This window comes from Anser brachyrhynchus, assembly GCF_964034855.1.
Source record: "Anser brachyrhynchus genome assembly, chromosome: 2".
Taxonomy (NCBI): Eukaryota; Metazoa; Chordata; class Aves; order Anseriformes; family Anatidae; genus Anser; species Anser brachyrhynchus.
In genome coordinates, this window is record NC_137695.1 from 150,817,423 (window position 1) to 150,835,098 (window position 17,676).

At 39.0% G+C, this 17,676-nt stretch overlaps 1 long non-coding RNA gene across 1 annotated transcript; it reads right to left on the reverse strand.

The window, feature by feature from the left end:
- Positions 1-684: 684 nt before the first annotated feature.
- Positions 685-16,521, reverse strand: LOC308188703. Its single transcript, XR_013945708.1, has 3 exons — positions 16,258-16,521; positions 15,551-15,618; positions 685-1,397 (listed from the first exon to the last, which is right to left on the reverse strand). It is a non-coding gene; the product is annotated as an uncharacterized lncRNA (long non-coding RNA).
- Between the last annotated feature and the right edge of the window lie 1,155 nt (positions 16,522-17,676).

Here is a 17,676-nt window from a genome sequence, read left to right on the forward strand (position 1 = left end):
CTAGGCATTTATGGTGGATGAAATGTAAAAGCAAGTAAGGAGAGTGTTTGTCTAAATAAACAGGTAGGAGGAAAACTGATTGAGTAACATTCTGGAGATGAAATCTTAACCCATAGTGCAGATAACATCAGGAGCTCTGAAAGACAAATAAAAACAGTGACAGAATACCTGAGTTAAACCAGGGCTGGAGCAGAATGGGAAGAATAGAAGGAACTGCTAAGGAAGTCACTGTACAGAGGTTATAATGTTTGTATAGCAGGAGTCTGTGGGAGATGATGGATTGCCATTTCACAGTTGCTAAGAAAGAGGAAGTCTGGAGTCTAGCATCAGAAAAGTTATTGAACTGAATCTCAATACCTATGACAATTGCATGTTTGGAAGAATGAGACCAAGAGTGGAGACACATCCAGTAACAGTTACATTGGGTTGCACGTAAATAAAAGAGCTGTGGTTTCGAAGGCATCAGTATTACAAGAAACAACACAGTATAATTAAAAACCCTTGACGGTTATCTCCTATACATAATGTGTTTGTTTTCTGGTGAATTCTTTAGAGGGATTTGCTTCACTACCAATAGAAAATAAATATTCAAGGAGAAAAAAAAAAAGAGGAAAAAAAACTCTTAAAGAATTAGTTTAATTACTTTAATTACATTTACAATGTGTTTCTCATAGCGTGTGTTTTCAAAAAAAAAAATACATATTTGATAAAGGATTGTGCTCTGCTGTTGAACATGGTTAGGATTGTCTGCTAGAAAGAAAAACTATAAGCAGAGTGTTTGTGCAAACGTTGATTTTATATGTATGCACATATTGTTCATTGTCAATTCATTACAGTTGTTGTCTTTACTATGCAAATTACAGTTTATACAGTCCTTTTTTAGCTGCTGAGACTTGGTATAAAGTGGCTGTTGTCATTGGAGTTGGGCAAAATTTTTGGAAACATAATAAGTTACGTAAGAAATAAGGAAATACAATTTCCTTGGGATGCATGTATTTACACTGAAATTATAAACATGGTTGAATTAGATGTTTTCTCTCAGGTTGTTGTTATTGACATCATAGCATGTTGAAACTATTCTAATGCTGGGAGGAAAGCATTCTGCTAAGGTGATGACCGCTTTATGCATGCCCCCATGTTCTTGTCTGGGCACGGGGAGCAGCCCCCTTCCCCTGCAGTGCTGCTGACTGACAGCAGAGCCGTGCAGAGGCAAGAAGCACCAGGCTCATGGGCTCAGAGCACAGGTAAGAGCACAGCTGTTCTGCACGGGCTTTACTCCTGACGATTCTTGGGAAGTCTGCTAGGTTTTTGCTTAGTCATCACAGGCTTTCCCAATGAGGCTGTGGGGATAAAACACTCCTCTGTGGGTGAAACAAAGACAAATCCATGAGGGAATCCTGAGAAGGAAAACAAAGAGAGTTAGCATGCATCTTCCTAATAGCAGAGGTAGTTCAAGTCTCATTGGTTGGAAAAACAATAAACTAATTATTTTAACTTGGTGTTGTTTGTTTGTTTGTTTGTTTGTTTTTGTCAATGATCTTTCTAATTTTTATGAATGTATCTAATGAAAAATTTGCAGTAATATGTTTCACTCTAGAGATTTCCTTGAAATTGTTCTTTTTTACTGTTGCTATGAATATTTATTTGGGGACGACAGAGCCTGGATTAGCTAAAGGCATGTGATGTGTAATAACATCAGCCCATGATGGGATCTTCTTCACAGCTTGAGAACTAGGAGATGTGCTGTGTGCCCCTTCCAGCCTGCATGCTTTCCTTCCCATGGGAACCAAGCTTTGGAAAAAGGGATGACATTTGCAAGTACCTTTGTCTCTTCCCAACATGGAGTCATGAAAAACACTTTTTCATCCATGATCTGGAAAGTTTTCCCAGTTCCCACTCTGTAGCTTTAGCAGCTACTGTCTGAGGCATATAAGCCCTATGTCATTGATAGCATTCCCCAGGTGGATTTGTTCTTGTCTACACTACACCTTCAAGGTGGCCATGTGAAAACTTCTAGTGTAAATATTCTAGGCACATACACATACATTTGCAAATATCCTTCATACCTTCTCTTTCCATTAAACTTTCTGAATTAAACCTCACTTCAGCAAATATTCATAAAAAATAAATAGAAGTGGTCATAGTCACTGTCTGAGTGAACTCTTCTTTGATGCTAAAGCAAACATTAACTAACACTGTTCAGCTTTTTACCCCAAGGCCCTCTGAGTTTATGGGAGTTTTGTCCGTACATGGACTACAGAATTTGGTCCATAAATCTCTCTCTGGGAACTTCAGATTAATCCAAAACTCTAAAACAACCTATTTTAGCTGTGACATATGCTCATTTCATTAAAATTTCCAAAGAGGTCACTTTGCAGAAGAAGAAAAAAGGCTTTGAAAAGGTGCTGCCTGAAAGGTTAAAATTTACATAAGTCTAGCATTATTATCATTATTAATACCTTTGCATACCCCTCACAAGCTTCAAGGTGCTTTACAGAATTAAATTATACCCATTTTCAGGGAAGTGGGAAAAGTTCTGTCAGCTTCATGATTTGAAATGAGATTTTTTAAATTCCTCAGAAACACCCTGACAGAAACATTTTTGCTTTACTGCATGGAGAAGAACTCATTTTTCTCCACCTTCAGCTTCCCTGTCTGTGATCTGGAGAGGCTTGAGCCAATTGTTCTCACCCTGGTTCCATATTTCTTTTTCTCCCCTCAGAAATAAGGTTCCAGTTAAGCTGATTTGGGTGAAGACCATATTGGTTCAGGGTCCAGTGTCCCACTTTCTGGTAGCAAGGGAAGTATAAATGGACTTTTTGGAGGTGGTCTGCAACACTCCTTGTCTGTTGTTACCTTACAGGTAATTTTGACATCTCAGTCTTTCCCATCTTCTCATTTGTGGAACTGTGGCTGAGGACAGACTTTATTTTTTCCTTATTTTCATGGCTGGATATTTGCAAACATTTGATTTCCCACTGTCTAAATTCTGAATCTGGTTGGACTCTTGATCCAGTATAATGCTATTAAAAGAGCTGAGGTTAAAGGGGATTACCAAAAGGAGCACTGAAGAAAAAGTGGAATAAAAACTGGTTGAAAATAGAAGGATCTAGCTTCTCTGAATAAATACCTTAAAAGCAATGTTGAAAGCTAGCCATGCTGTCACAGAGAGCTATCAGTTAGTGGATCTGAACTCTGTGGAACAAGCAAACATGTTGAACTGAATTGTACTTCATGCAAAGCACTTTACGTAGCTTTGAACTTAACTCCCCTTTCTTCCTTACCCTGATTTCCAAGGAATTTTCTTTTTCTCCTTAATTATTTGCCTTTGTTTGCTTTTATTCTGTATCATGGCACGATCTCTACTATAGGAGGGGCAAGTTCCACATCAGACAGCTGTTCCAACCAAAAAAAAAAAAAAAAAAAAAGAAATCCAAACCCAACAACATAAGAAAAAAAAAACAACAAACCAAACCACCCAGATAAACAGGCCTCTAATCTGGAGGCATATGAAAGTTCTCCAGACAAGGTCTGCCTCCTGCTTGGGGTTCATTTTGCTTTCTGGTTCTCATATACAGAGGCCTGCTTGGGAAAATCAGACAGACTGTGTCTGCTTTGAATTTATCAGGCAAACGAACACAGAAAACAAGAGTGTTTAGACTCCAGGCTGCTTGTGAATGCTCAGAATTCCCCACTGTCCCAATGACTGTAGAGTTAGTTGGCACATCTTCAATAAAAAATTACATCAGTGATGCTCTGGAAACTCAATCGAGTCACAGAAATGACAAGAAAATAAGCAAATCTTCAGTGAAAGCTTTGGCAAAAATTCTCTATTTCATTTCAAATGTAATAGCAATTTACAGGTCTCTAATTTCTATTTTATTTTTAGTGACAAATGAATTACTAGTACAGCTCCTCATAATCTATTTCTTTCCATTTCTCAGACTCTTCTGGGGAGTGGTATAATTTTAGACTATAAAAATATGAGCCATCTGGTTTATATATAATTGAACCACTCATACGTACATTTTTTAGATGCAAAGCTATGCCTTAGACCATACTTGAGAAAGGCTGTAAGAAGTTATATGTTGTTAAAAGCCATTCTGACTCTACTTCACTGCCTTTCTAGGCATGTCTCCCAACTGACCATGGTGTAGACCTACTGGATGGTGTCACCTTGGGTGAGAGGTGACACAGAGGCAGAGGTGACTTCCATGCTATGCATGGAAATTACTATATTGTCACTCACAGAAGCCCTTTGGGGACTACAAGGATATGTATGTATTTAAGCAGTTAAGCAGAACTACTGGTTCTGTCTTGTCATAAGTGCTCCAAAGCAGAAGCGAAGGTAGTACTGTCTTGATTTTTTCTTTCCCATCAATTCATGGTCAGTTAAGTTGATCAGTATCACTGGCTAGTCAGTAAAACCAGTACCTGGAATTGTCAATAATTTTGATATACAAATCAAATTGGAAGAGCCAATTGTACATTTTTCCTCCTGCTTCCCACCATCTGCATAGTCTAGTGCAAAGGTCCTTCCTGCTTGTGGTTGACAATGCAGCTGTAACATATACTAGTTTGGATTTACATCTCTGGCTCAGCATCTCTGTAAAATGCCTTGTGAAGTATTCAGTGAGTGAGGCATCTATTCCCCACATTTTTTTCCCTGCACACCTGGAAGGGAGCGATCCCGAAGGCATTAGCTTTTCCTCAGCAGATACCCTAGTGATGTTATTTGCTGTTCTACCTCCAGTAGCAAAGTACAAAGCTGCAAAATTTGGATCTAGTTCCCAGTTTGATCCCAAGATCATGGCAAGCAAGCAGCCAAGACAGGAACAAACAGCGCAGTCAAAACAGTGAGCAAATGTGCTGAGTGTTAGTAGTTAATGAAATACAGTTGGCTGCCACTGCCATTGGGCAAACACAGACTGGAGGCTTTCAGCACAGCAATACTATATTTGCTCTAAATGGCTTTACAGCAATAATTGAAACACAATATGCAATTAAAGCATATTTACTGCATCCACTTAAAATTTGTGAAACCGATGAGGAACACACTTATTCAGTAAACTTATCTCATTCTGCTTGCACTGCTAGCTGGGCTAGGAGAGAGACAGAAAGGCAGAATGCTCTGAAGAAAACAGCTCTGCCACTGAAAAATGCATATTCCATCATCCTAAAACGCCTACTAATGCAATTAGCAGGACAGGATCCAATGAAACATCAAACTGATAGTGGCTTCACACAGGTTTATACATCTGCTACCAATCTGTTGTCCATTTATGCCCTGTTTATGGCCCAAGGGAACAATCTCTGTGTGCAGGCTTTACTCACAAGAATACTGCTTTGCAGAATGGTGCTCTAAGGCTGTACATTACTTGGCACAGGATTTTTTATCTTACGTTCTGCTCAGAAACAACCTGATTCAAGGCTCTGAATAGATAGCTATTGACATTAATGTGCATTAGATCAAACCCTAGGCAACCTCCATACTACCTGGATGCTGACAAATAACTTGGAGAACTCCTGCAACAGTTTTCAGAATTTGCAATCTCTTGATGATTTTACACACTTTCCTGCCCTGCTATTTTCACTTCCAATCAGTAATCTTGCATTTCATCTTAATAGTTGGAACATATGGAGAAAGCTGACTTGGCGTTTGAGTATTCAGACTTGCTGAGAATATGCACAATGTTCTTTCCATGAACACTTGTGATAGATTTCTGGTGACTACAGCCATGCATTCCTCAAGAAATTAGGAACAGGAGCACTTGCCATTTTTTCCAAGTGACAATAATTAATTAGAGAGACACTGAGAAAATGTAGAGTTGTTCATGGCTCCAGAGTTGTATGAAACAGAGTTGTCTGAAACAGAGAAACTTCTTTGTTAGGACAGTGCTCTGTTTTCTGCATCCTTCTAGAACTATTTCTCAGGAGTCTGGTGAGAGATCTTTCTGGTATAGCAGAGCTTGGGAAATTCTGATTAGATGTCCATTACCTATACTTCCCAGGCCCCAGTCAATACAAAAGATAGGAGCTGATGAGAAGGTATCACAGTGCATTTAATATGCTGTGCCACCATGTATCTGACAGACAGAGATGTTAAAAACTCCTCCCTGGTGGAGGAGATGGTTAGATTCTTGGATGATAGATTTATTTATTTCATTATATTCATTTCATTATATTCATTATATCATATTTATTTATTTATTTATTTCACTTTTTCCCATCATTGTCTAAAGTCAGTTATAGACTGAATAATGACTTAATCAACCACAGAACAAGCAAATATGTCATGAACGCCTGTCTCTTATCAAGTTACATTCCAAAACAAAAGAACAGGGAAAGGTCACCTTCACATTGCTGGCCAACTTAAAGGGATGCAAAAATGCATACATAAATTTCACATTCTCGGGGACAATTCAGACTATGTACCATGTCCACTAAGCACAGCACCATCAATTGCTACAGAAAAAAAGAAATCAACAATATATAAAGTCTAACCAATTTCTCCTTCAACTCTGACACAAATTTTCTCCCTCTGTATTAGTAGACTAAGTGCTAGGAATGAGCTACATTAATTAAAATCCTTTTTAGTGGCTCAGGAGGCAAACTTTGTAAAGAAAAGGAAAGGGACTAAAATTTGGATTTAGACACTAAGATGTGGATTGATTTCACTTCATTTTAACCATCTGGTCTAAGCCCATTATTTTTGTTTCTATCAGCCCTTTTCAAACAAAGAAACATGCTTACAGAAGATTAAGTTAGAGATTACCTTAAAAGATAAGTGATTTTGCAGCACTTTGATTAAATACGACAAGATGAGGACAGGCTATAATGACAACAATGAGGAGAGCAAGGAAAGAATTTTTTTCCTTTTACAGAAACCTAAATGAGAACAGAAGAACTTCCAAAGATCACTGTCCCAGTGGCTCCTGCCTTCCTCAGGGTCTTGCTTGCCAGAATTCAACGACTCCAACAATTGCAGATGTTACATGCAGTTCATAGAAAATTGGAACTAACAAGATGCACTTTTTATTCTAATGTAAAGAAACAGCTTCTTAGACCAATTTCATTGGAATCATAGAATGGCTTGGATTGGAAGGGCCCCTAAAGATCATCTAACTCCAACACCCCTGCCATAGGCAGGAATGCCACCCATTAGATCAGGCTGTCCAGGACCCATCCAACCTGGCCTTGAACACTGCCAGGGATGGGATCTCCACAGCTTCTTTGGTAACCTGTTCCAGTGCCTCACCACCATTACAGTGAAGAATTTCCTCCTAATATCTAATCTAAATCTATCCTCTTTTAGTTTAAGGCAATTCTCCCTTGTCTTATCATTATCTACCTGAATAAAGAGTCCTTCTCCATTCTTTTTATGAGACCCCTTTAAGTATTGAAAAGCCACACTTAGGTCTCCCCTGAGCCTTCTCTTCTACAGGCTGAACATTTCCCATCATCTCAGTCTCATCATCTATGTCATTGATAAGGATATTGAAAAACACCTGTCCCAAGACAGACCCCTGATGGACACCACTCATCACCAGCCTCCACCTGGACATAGAGTCAATAACCACTATTCTCTGGCTGTGGCCATTGAGCCAATTCTTTATCCATCAGATGGTCCACCATTCAAATCAATATCTTCCTAATTTAGAGATTAGGATGTCATGTGGGACCATGTCAAAAGTCTTACAGAAGTCCAAGTAGATGACATCGGTCATCTGGAAACCAGGAGCATCTGTAAGATGAACTAATATAAAAGGGCATAACACAGCAGAGCAGAAGCCCCATAGAAGTGCAATGGGACAGGAGCAGAGAGAAATGTTGTCTTTTGGGCCTCATACTGTTGGGACTCACACGGTTACCTCTGTCTCACTTGCCTGAACTTCACCTTTTCACTTGAAAAATCACTTGTTCATGTTCTCCTATCAAGCCTGTGTGATGTTGTTTAAAATCTATAAATTCCTGCTAGAAATTGAGTGCAGTTTTTAAATCACCTCTGAAAGTCATTTGGAAACTAGAATTTCACTGATATCATAACCTGTGGTTAATTTATTAAATGGGGGGTTGAGAAACATTACAGAATGTAAAATGAACAATATAGCTAATAAGGAAGAGTTTAAACTATATCATATGATTTAACAGATCATCAAAAATGCATACGTACACAATGATTTCAGTAGTAATGTGCTTTTTATTTGAAAATTGTGATTCTATGTTCTCTGGTTGTCTAGGGAAATAAATTATAAGAAGTCTTTTATGACTGGTGCATCTTTCTGCACACCACCATCTGCTTCCATGACACCTGATACAAGGAGGGGGACCACACTCTTTTAACCCATCTTCCATTAGCACATCTCACTCTGTCATTGCTTGTTCACAAATACAACAACCTGATGGGACCTGTGAAACTACTAACAGAGGAGAAGTCTGGCAAAAAATGCTGAAAGCATAAGAATAGCAGGTAATCTAAAAGATAGCTTCAAGAAACAACAGGAGAATGAGCAGCAGTGTGTGTTCACACTGCTGTGAATCTGAACAGTAGAGCATTTTAACTGCATGTAGGAAATACACTGTTTTTTGTTTGGATTCCTTATGCCTTTGCATAAACCCTTTTGAAGCAGTAAATACAAAGCATTCCTTCTTACATCAAGAGGTCTGCTAGCTGGGAGGCAGAAACAAAGTCAAAACCTTTTATGTGGTCCAGGCAGTAAGAGGTGGAAACATGGCTCCATCCTTGGTTAATGGTAAGAAAATATGTCTGACTTAGACATATGTTGGATTTTTATTTATTTATTTATTTATTTATTTATATTTCTTAGCCTTTGTTTTGGGATGTGGAATGAGAATGAGATCTCTGCAAGGATTACACAAAAGAAAGAGTGCAAGAGAAAGAATCTGTGGAACAGAAGACCAGGCAATAAATCTTCCTTGGGATGGTCAAGCTGCTCCTTAAATAGGAAACCTGGGATGAAAGCCCTGTCACAAATTTAGATCTGCCTAATTATCAGGTATGGAAGTCTGTCCTCTCACTTCATCTGCCCCCTACCTGAAACTTCAAAACACTTCTCAAAGACAATTATGCCAAATTTAATATTTCCCTGTGAATTATTACACCGTTTACAAAGCAATTTTTTAAATTAAAAATGTCAGTTTAGAGAAACAAATGGGGAGGTGGAGTTTATTTAGCACTTCTTTGGAAGGGTCTTTACGGAATTCCTCACAGTTAATTTTCCTGGATGAATTGGATGGCTCTTCTGATCTCACCAAATATGTGGTGAAAACAAAACCCTCCTCGAGTTATCCAACTGAATAAGGAATGCCTGGAGGTAGAAATGGAGAGTTAGTACCTGCACTTCCTTTCCCACCTTGGGAATAACTTCTGGCTGTGCATCTATCTACACCACACCTGGAATTACCTTTCCAACTTCCCTACCTCTCCTTCACGTCAGGAGACTGTTCATTAGTAATTGCAGTGCAGGCTCCTTTGCACTATGGAAACTCAACGCATTATATATTGTGACTTTGTTTTTCAGTGGAAATAGTTTGGCAGACATCTCTTCAAGGACAGCATCGATGTCTGTGTTAAGTTACCATTCTTTATCTTTAACTTGTCCTGTCAGTTTTCTGGCAGAGCACAGTAAATCTAAAACATTTGGAGTTACACAAATTATTTTCCAGACTGTCGTGTCTCAGTTCAGGGCTGGAGCATAGTAAGTAAACAGATGTGATTTGGAACTAGAGTTGTACTTGTCAGACCAGCAACCTGAGCTTTGACATTCAGAAATATGCTATAAGTACTTGCTTTGCAGTTTTGTTCTTAAGCTGTATAAAAGCTAAGACGACAGTGTATGGTACGGGTCCGTGACAATACTGCTCAAGTGAACAGAAGGGCCCTGATTTACATCATCTGACAAATGAGCCTCATGCTCACTTTTCTATCCAAATAAACAAAGATGTTTAATCAACTGTACCACAGGTTTTCTTCTGAAGGTGATGTGGTCCATTCAAATGGGCAAGAATATTATAAGTAAAACAGAAATATGGAGCAACAAGAAGCAAAGATTCACCATATCTTTGGAAGGAAATTATAAAGAAAAAGATGATTTTTCATTCATAAGTTGACACAAATCAGATTACTGTACCTAGGGAAGACCTGTGCATCTTAGGTATAGGCAGGCATTGAGTAGTTCAGTTGTTACTTTTGTTGTTTCTGACTAAGAATTTGGTTATCAGGGAGTAGTAATTCATTCTTAGTAAACCTAACAAATATAGAATGAAACTTACTGAAGTCTGGTATTTATTTATTTATTTATTTTATTTAATACTGGTTATCTTCCTATTTTGTAGCTTGCAATAAATAATTAAATAAATAAATAAAAGAGATAATACATACAGATACATTCTTTGAAGACAAAACTTCTGAAAAAATAATTACTTTGGTCAGGTTTAAATCTTCTGCTACACTCCTGGGATTTATTTATCTATCTATTTATTTATTTATTTATTTATTTATTTATTTAAGTGTTAGTTTAGTTCAGCTTAAAAAATAAATAAATAAATTCTACTGGTAAGCAATCAGCAATTAGTTTTCATTTCTAATCAGCCAGAAGGGAAAATTTGAGATTAAAAGCGTGGAGATGAAGGGCAGAGCTGTCCTGAACCAGGATGAAAGTTCCTCTGTGAAAATCCAAGCCAACAGTATCCTGGGCTGCATCAAAAGAAATACTACCAGCAGGCTGAGGGAGGTGATTTTCCCCCTCTACTCTGCTCCTGTAAGACCCCACCTGGAGCCCTGCATTCCCCTCTGGCCCCCCCAGCACAAGAAGGACATGGACATGGTAGAACAAGTCCAGAGGAGGGCCAGGAGGATGATCAGAGGGCTGGAGCATCTCTCCTGTGAGGACAGGCTGAGAGTGTTGGGGTTGTTCAGCCTGGAGAAGAGAAGGCTCTGGAGAGAACTTATTGCGGCCGTCCAGTCCTAAAGGGGGCCTGCAGAAAAGCTGGTGAGGGACTCTTTGTCAGGGGGTGTAGTGATAGGACAAGGAGTAATGGCTTTAAACTAAAAGAGGGTAGATTTAGAATAAATATTAGGAAGAAATTCTTTACTCAGAGGGTGTGGAGGCACTGGCACAGGTTGCCCAGAGAAGTTGTGGATGCCTCATCCCTGGCAGTGTTCAAGGCCAGGTTGGATGGGGCTTTGGGCAACCTTGTCTAGTGGGAGGTGTGCCTGTCCCCACAGCCGGAGTGTTGGAATTAGATGATCTTTAAGGTCTCTTCCAACCCAAATCGTTCTGTGACTCTATGACTCTAAGAAAATCACAATGAAACACCACCATGGTTCTTTGTCACGTATCTACTTGGCAACTCTTTTATCAGATTCTTTCCACTCTTTCAGAAGGAAATTCTTAGTAAGAAACTGATGGAGGTTATGAAGGTATGATGTTGAGAAAGGGATTGTATAGGGTACTAAGTGAGTTTCTGGAGGTGTGTAGGACCTGTTTGGGAGCTTGCAGGTTTGGGTCAGATCATGCCAAAACTTATTCTAACAATGTAACTGTAACAACAATAAAATTTCAATGGGCAGAAAACACCCTTGGGTACTGCATATAAGGGTAGGGTAGGGTTATACACCATGAAAACCAGCTTATTCTGTGCTTGTTTCAAAGCAATAAATCCTTGCTGCAGTCCTCACAGTTCCAACCCCATGATTTCTGTGGGAGATTTTTCTGCACCCACTCAACTGTAGCCTTTAAAATCTGCTCTGAACGTTCTCCAGTATTCTTGAACTGGTCAGTAACTACAACAAGATAAGAAACAAAAACACTGGGAAGAAAACAGAAAAGAGAGCCTGATGCCAGTAAAGCATTCCAAGAATCATGGTGGGTTTGTTGTTGTTGTTTGCTTGTTTGTTTGTTTGTTCTTCGTTAGGGCTTCAGTATTTGTTCCACAAGTTGAAAACAATGAATAGTTATTGTTTTACCCTCATGAAGAGAAGGAGGAATAGGCTCCTTGAGGCAGTGCAGAATCAGCTTTGTCACCTTGCATAATTTTGTATGCTGCGTCTATGAGCCAGAATGCTGTGCCTTAATGCTGTCTAATTCTGCCACTCCAGTCCACTTCCAGTACAATCTACAATAATAACCCACAGTAAACCAGACTTCATAGCAGAGATATCCATCAAGATGCCTAAGCACACAGAAGGCAACATAATACTTCTGATATCTTTCTACCAAGACTGAAAGTAGATTGGAACATTCCATGTATTTAAATAAAGTTATGGAAGTCTTGCTCAATGGCCTTTATGTTTTAGTAACCTTTTTTACTTTCCTTAGCTAATGAAGTTCGTCTATGTTTTTGCAAACTCAGTGCTGCCTTAGGAAAGAGGGTTCACATACTTAGTAACTTAGTAATGAGGTTTCTGTAAAAGGCTGAAGCTTCCTCCTTGCAGAGAAAAAAAAATGCATTTAGCTAAAGGAGAAGGCAAATGTAATGAAAAATACTCACTCCAGGAGTAACTATTTCCAGGATTAGTTCTTCTCCTAAAAATTTGAGGTCAAGGTAGAAATACAAATACATTTCTAAAAGCCAACTACTCAGGTGGTACACGCTGGCGTGACTCCACTAAGTTGGCAGAGCTACATAAGAACTAACAGAAGTGAAAAAGCTGACCCATACCGCATATTTCAACAGATGAGTAAGTTTATTTTTTAATAAAACCTGAAAATATAAATAGTTGTGGAGTAGTACTTAACTGCTGGGGATCCCAGCACAAGAAAGACACCGACCTGTTAGAGCAAGTCCAAAGGAGGGCCATGAGGATGATCAGAGGGCTGGATCACCTCTCCTATGAAGACAGGCTGAGAGAGCTGGGGCTGTTCAGACTAGAGAAGATAAGGCTGTGGGAGACCTTATAGTATTTAAAGGAAGTATTTAAAGGGAGCCTGCAAAAAAGATCGGGAGAGATTATCACAGAATGTAATGATAGGACAAGGGGTAACAGTTTTAAACTAAGAGAGGGTAGATTTAGATTAGGTATTAGGAAGAAATGCTTTACTCAGAGGGTGGTAAGGCACTGGCACAGGTTGCCCAGAGAAGCTGTGGATGTCCCATCCCTGGAGGTGTTCAAGGCCAAGCTGGATGGGGCTTTGAGCAACCTGGTCTGGTGGGAGGTGTCCCTGCCCATGGCAGTGGGGTTGGCAGGCAGGCTTTAAAGTCCCTTCCAACCTAAACCATTCTGTGATTCTATGATTTATGCGCACATATTAGGGTTTGCATGTCTTGTTTTCTGAAGTCATGCAAAAATTGTGTCCCTCATTACATTATGGCACTTCTAATGTTAGTGAAACAGAAATCCCTACAAATATGAACACCTGAACGTGTATATCACAGATATAAAACACAAAATTGTAGTTATAGGTAGAGATTTAACAATTTAATCCTTACTTGTAACATTAAAAAAAGGCCCAGGAAAGATCCTGTCCTGAGGGACAACTGCATCAATTTTGTGTTGTTTATAGTACAGCAAGTACATTCTCCTGCAGGTTGTCGCTATTTAGAAGTTTTTCTTCTCTGAAAATCCTCAACAATAAAGGCAGGCTAAAATAAATCAGTTGTTTCTTCACCCCACTCTTTGCTGATGTTCTATGAAGTCATTTAAACAGAGGAAGCCTGAACTGAAGTCTATGTCATTCAGGGAGTTTACTGTGAGTGAGGGACAGCCATTGCAGAACAATCTTTGTCCAGAAGTGAGGATCAGTTAATGTTACATCACATTTTAGGCAGGTTCGTTAACTTGCTGGTTAGATTTCCCTGAAATGGTAGGTCTCCTGGAGACATTTCCTATGTATGTGAGCCACAAGAGTTTGATTACAACAGTGCAGTAGTGTGTCAGCCTGTGTGCCCATGCATCTTTCCATGTAAATGTATAAATATATATGTGTATTTAAATATTTAAAAATCTCTAATGTACTGAATTGCTCTTCTGAATTATGCTATTTATACAGCAAATATTTACATTGAACTGCATACATATTTTAGTAGGAAGAGACCTAGGCAGATCGCTTAGTCTCTTCCCAAGCTTTGCCCTGGGACCAAGTAATCTTTGGGAGATGTTTTCTGTATAAGATCTTAAATATCTACAAATGAGGAGATTCTGCAGTCATTCTGACAATCAATTCCAGAGCCTAAGGCTATAATATTCTCATTCCCGAATGTGTAAGAACCTCACAACATATAGTTCAAATTTTTCATTCCAGAGTGCATTAACTTTGCATTTGTTAAAGCACAGAAACTCTTTGGCCATCATAATGTCCATTCACTTGGTTTTATTACACCCCTACAAAGCTCTGGTGTCAACAAGTAACACAACTTGTATAAATACATGCACAACCTTCCATATTTACTAGTTCATTGATTACTACCCACGTCTTCTTCCAAATTTCCACTACACTTAACAAATATCATTAGTATAATGTAGAGTTTTAGGTTACCTAGTGCTTAACTTTATACCATACTGGAGAAAAAAGAGTCTATTTGTTTCCCACTTTTCTGACAGTTCCAAATTCATGAAAATGCCTGATATCTCATGCATGACTATTTTCATTCTTTATAAATTCTCCTGCAAAGATTTCTCTCTGAGACCTTTAGAAAGTCTAATGAAATGTAACTACTACTGTTCCTTTTTCCACTCTTTAGCTGATGTGTTCAAAAGATGTACCTGTCACTATTTCCTTTTGCAGAAACTACTTGTATTAATCTAGACCGTACAAAGTTCATGCAAGTGTTTGAAATCTAATTTTTCTTTTTTATCTCAACCGGTTATTTTTCCACTCTTTTTTTTTTTTTTTTTGTCAACTCTTAAAAATAGTGACCTTTGAAGGAATGAAAATATCTGCTGCTTTCTTACCATATGTGAAAATGAGTGAAAATTTTGTTCTTCTCTTGAAACATATTTGCTTGTTTTATATTGTATATCTTGCCTGGATAACAAAGATTATAAAATTTTCTGTTTTCATAAAAGTTTCACAAACAGAAAAACAGATAATAAATATCGTTACAAGGTTTATTAATGCACATAGAAGTATGTTTAATTCAGAAGCCTGACTAAGGACTAGGAAAACAGAATTCTGTGAAGTAGTCATCCCCAGGTTAGCAACTAACAGCTCCAAAATCACCATCTACTATTTAAATAAGACTGTGTACCATAGATAAATCAAAAGAAAACAAACAAACAAACAAAACAACACAAAAAAATCCACCACAACAACAGATTTTTTTTAAGTGAAATAAATGGAGTGGGGTGACTTTCAGGTCTCTTTGTAATAAAGTGAAACAGAAGCAAATCACCCAGATTTGCCTCTTTCCCCATCAGCTTCAGAATTCCTCTTGTGTGGGCAGAGTGCAGATGTTTTGCACAGAGTTTGGAGCTGCAGTTCAGCCCTGTAACAGATATGCAAAACACCTAGGAAACTGCAGGCCTTGGGAAGTTCATCGGTGCTGCTCACGTGGTAAAGCAATGGTTTTTGCGTGTCAGAGGAATTACCTGACAGCCGGCGTTTCTCCCCTCCAGGCTGCTGCCAGAATTCTTCTGCTTGCTTTCAAGAACATATGCTTTAAAAAAAAAAAAAAAAAAAAAAAACTTTGCTATTTGGCACCAAAAGCCTTATTTTAATTTCTGGGTGCAGCTTTTTCTCTGAACATATTGTGAAATACCAGTGCGTTACCCATCTGTTCCAACTTGGTGTCTTCAGGGCTGAGTGCTGTAGAGGAAAGGTTATCATTAACTTGCCTTAAAAGACTTGATTTGCTTACAAAAACAGTGAGTGGGGAAACTCATTGTATTCTGCTCACACTGCAGGTTATTACTCTTTGTTTTAATGAAAAGTGTTCAGTGACAAAATCCTCACTGCAGCCTGATGAATCTGAACAATCCAAACCAAACCTGAGAAATCTTTCCTTCCATTTTGATTCAGGTTTTTCTTCAGTGCGGGATCTGAGGAACCCCACAAGCCATAGACAGACCTGGGTTTTGTGGAGTGATTTCATGGACACAAGTTGACTCAGGAGGCTGATGGATTTGTGGACATCAGTGAGCCTAAATAACCAGCTGTGAGTTTGTAAAAGTGGTAACCTCTAAGTTGAATCTGTACCACACAGGGATTTCAGAGTAATTCCTGGCACTGTTAATAGAGAAAAGGTCTTGTCATAGCAAATGGGTCAACAGAGTTTCAAATGTTTTAGCTCACTTACCTCATTGAAAGCTTTCTGGGAAGTTAAGTTTCTGCATTTTCTACAGACATGGAATCCATGAACGGTTTGGGGTCTGCAAATCTTACTCTGATAGTTTTACAGCCCTGTATGAACTTGCACAACCAAAAGGAGGCATACGACATCACCCTGGGCTCTTCCTGGCTGCTGGTGAATCACTTGACAGGAGGAGAGCACTGCACAGGGGTGTAGAAGGCTGAACAGGGCTCTCTGCACCACTCAAACCAGGACTTGGGTCCACCAGGTTCCTCAACACAGGGGTTCAGTCAAAAAGGCTTCATGGCAATGGCCCCTCCATCTCCAAACTGCACAAGAATCCAATGTCCTACAGTCAAGGAGCCAAGAGTTTCAGTGCATTCCAGCAAATTCTGAGATGATTTAAGAATTTGATAAAAAAAAAAAATGTCCATCTGATCCTAGGTAACAAACCTCAACTGCTACTTTAAGAAATGTCCAGAACTTTCTGAAACACTGTCAATCATTGTCATCATGACAGGAAACTCTCCACAGCCATGTATCTAAAGGGAACTGTGATAAGATTTTGTAAGTTTTTGTGAGATATTTTGGTAAAGAAATGACATCTACATGTTCCAATTCTTTAAATGCATGTATATGTTAAAGTATGTGCATGTATAGGTGTACATGCATTATTATATGTTTAAGTGTGTATGGGTGTGTATGTATGCTGGTGGGTAGGTGCTTACAGATGTGGGTGTAAATCTTCCTGTCAGTCAGTTCAATCCAATATATAACAAAACCAGGGTCATTTCAAAGGCACTTTATTCCCACAACTGTTATGAAAATCAGAAACTGGGTGGAGGAAAAACAGACTATGGCTACATCTACAGAAGTGAGTTAAACATGCCTAGTACTGTTCTCTGCTCCTGAAGCCAATTGGCACCAAACTAAGTTTCCATACTATTAAACTCTTTTACCCTCCCAAGAAGGGTGGCCATGTCCAAGTGCCTATTTTGATGGACCATAGGCTTTTCTTACTCTTAAGCAGTTCCTGGGAACTGTTTAAGAGAGTGCTAGTTTTCTCTGGTCAGAACTATGCCAGCCAATATTCTCACAATTTAACAGCATAGTTGATTAAGTTCCAGTGCTTGGGAACATTCCCTAGTATTGTTTAATTTATTAATGTAGACGCAGCTTACATGTGCACCCAACTGAGAAGCAGGCTGTTCTGCTAATTCAGGCTTTATTAGACATCAGAGTATGCCCAAGGTAGTGATGCTGTGAATACCCCAGCAGTGGGGAATGGCTCAGATCTGCACTTTGCTAGGTGTCGGAGGAGACTACTAGGTGGCGCAAATCCACAGGAAACTGGGCTGTATTAGTTCCACTGTTCACAGACCTGCTTATTCCTTCATGTCACCAACCACAGCACCTGCTGCAGGG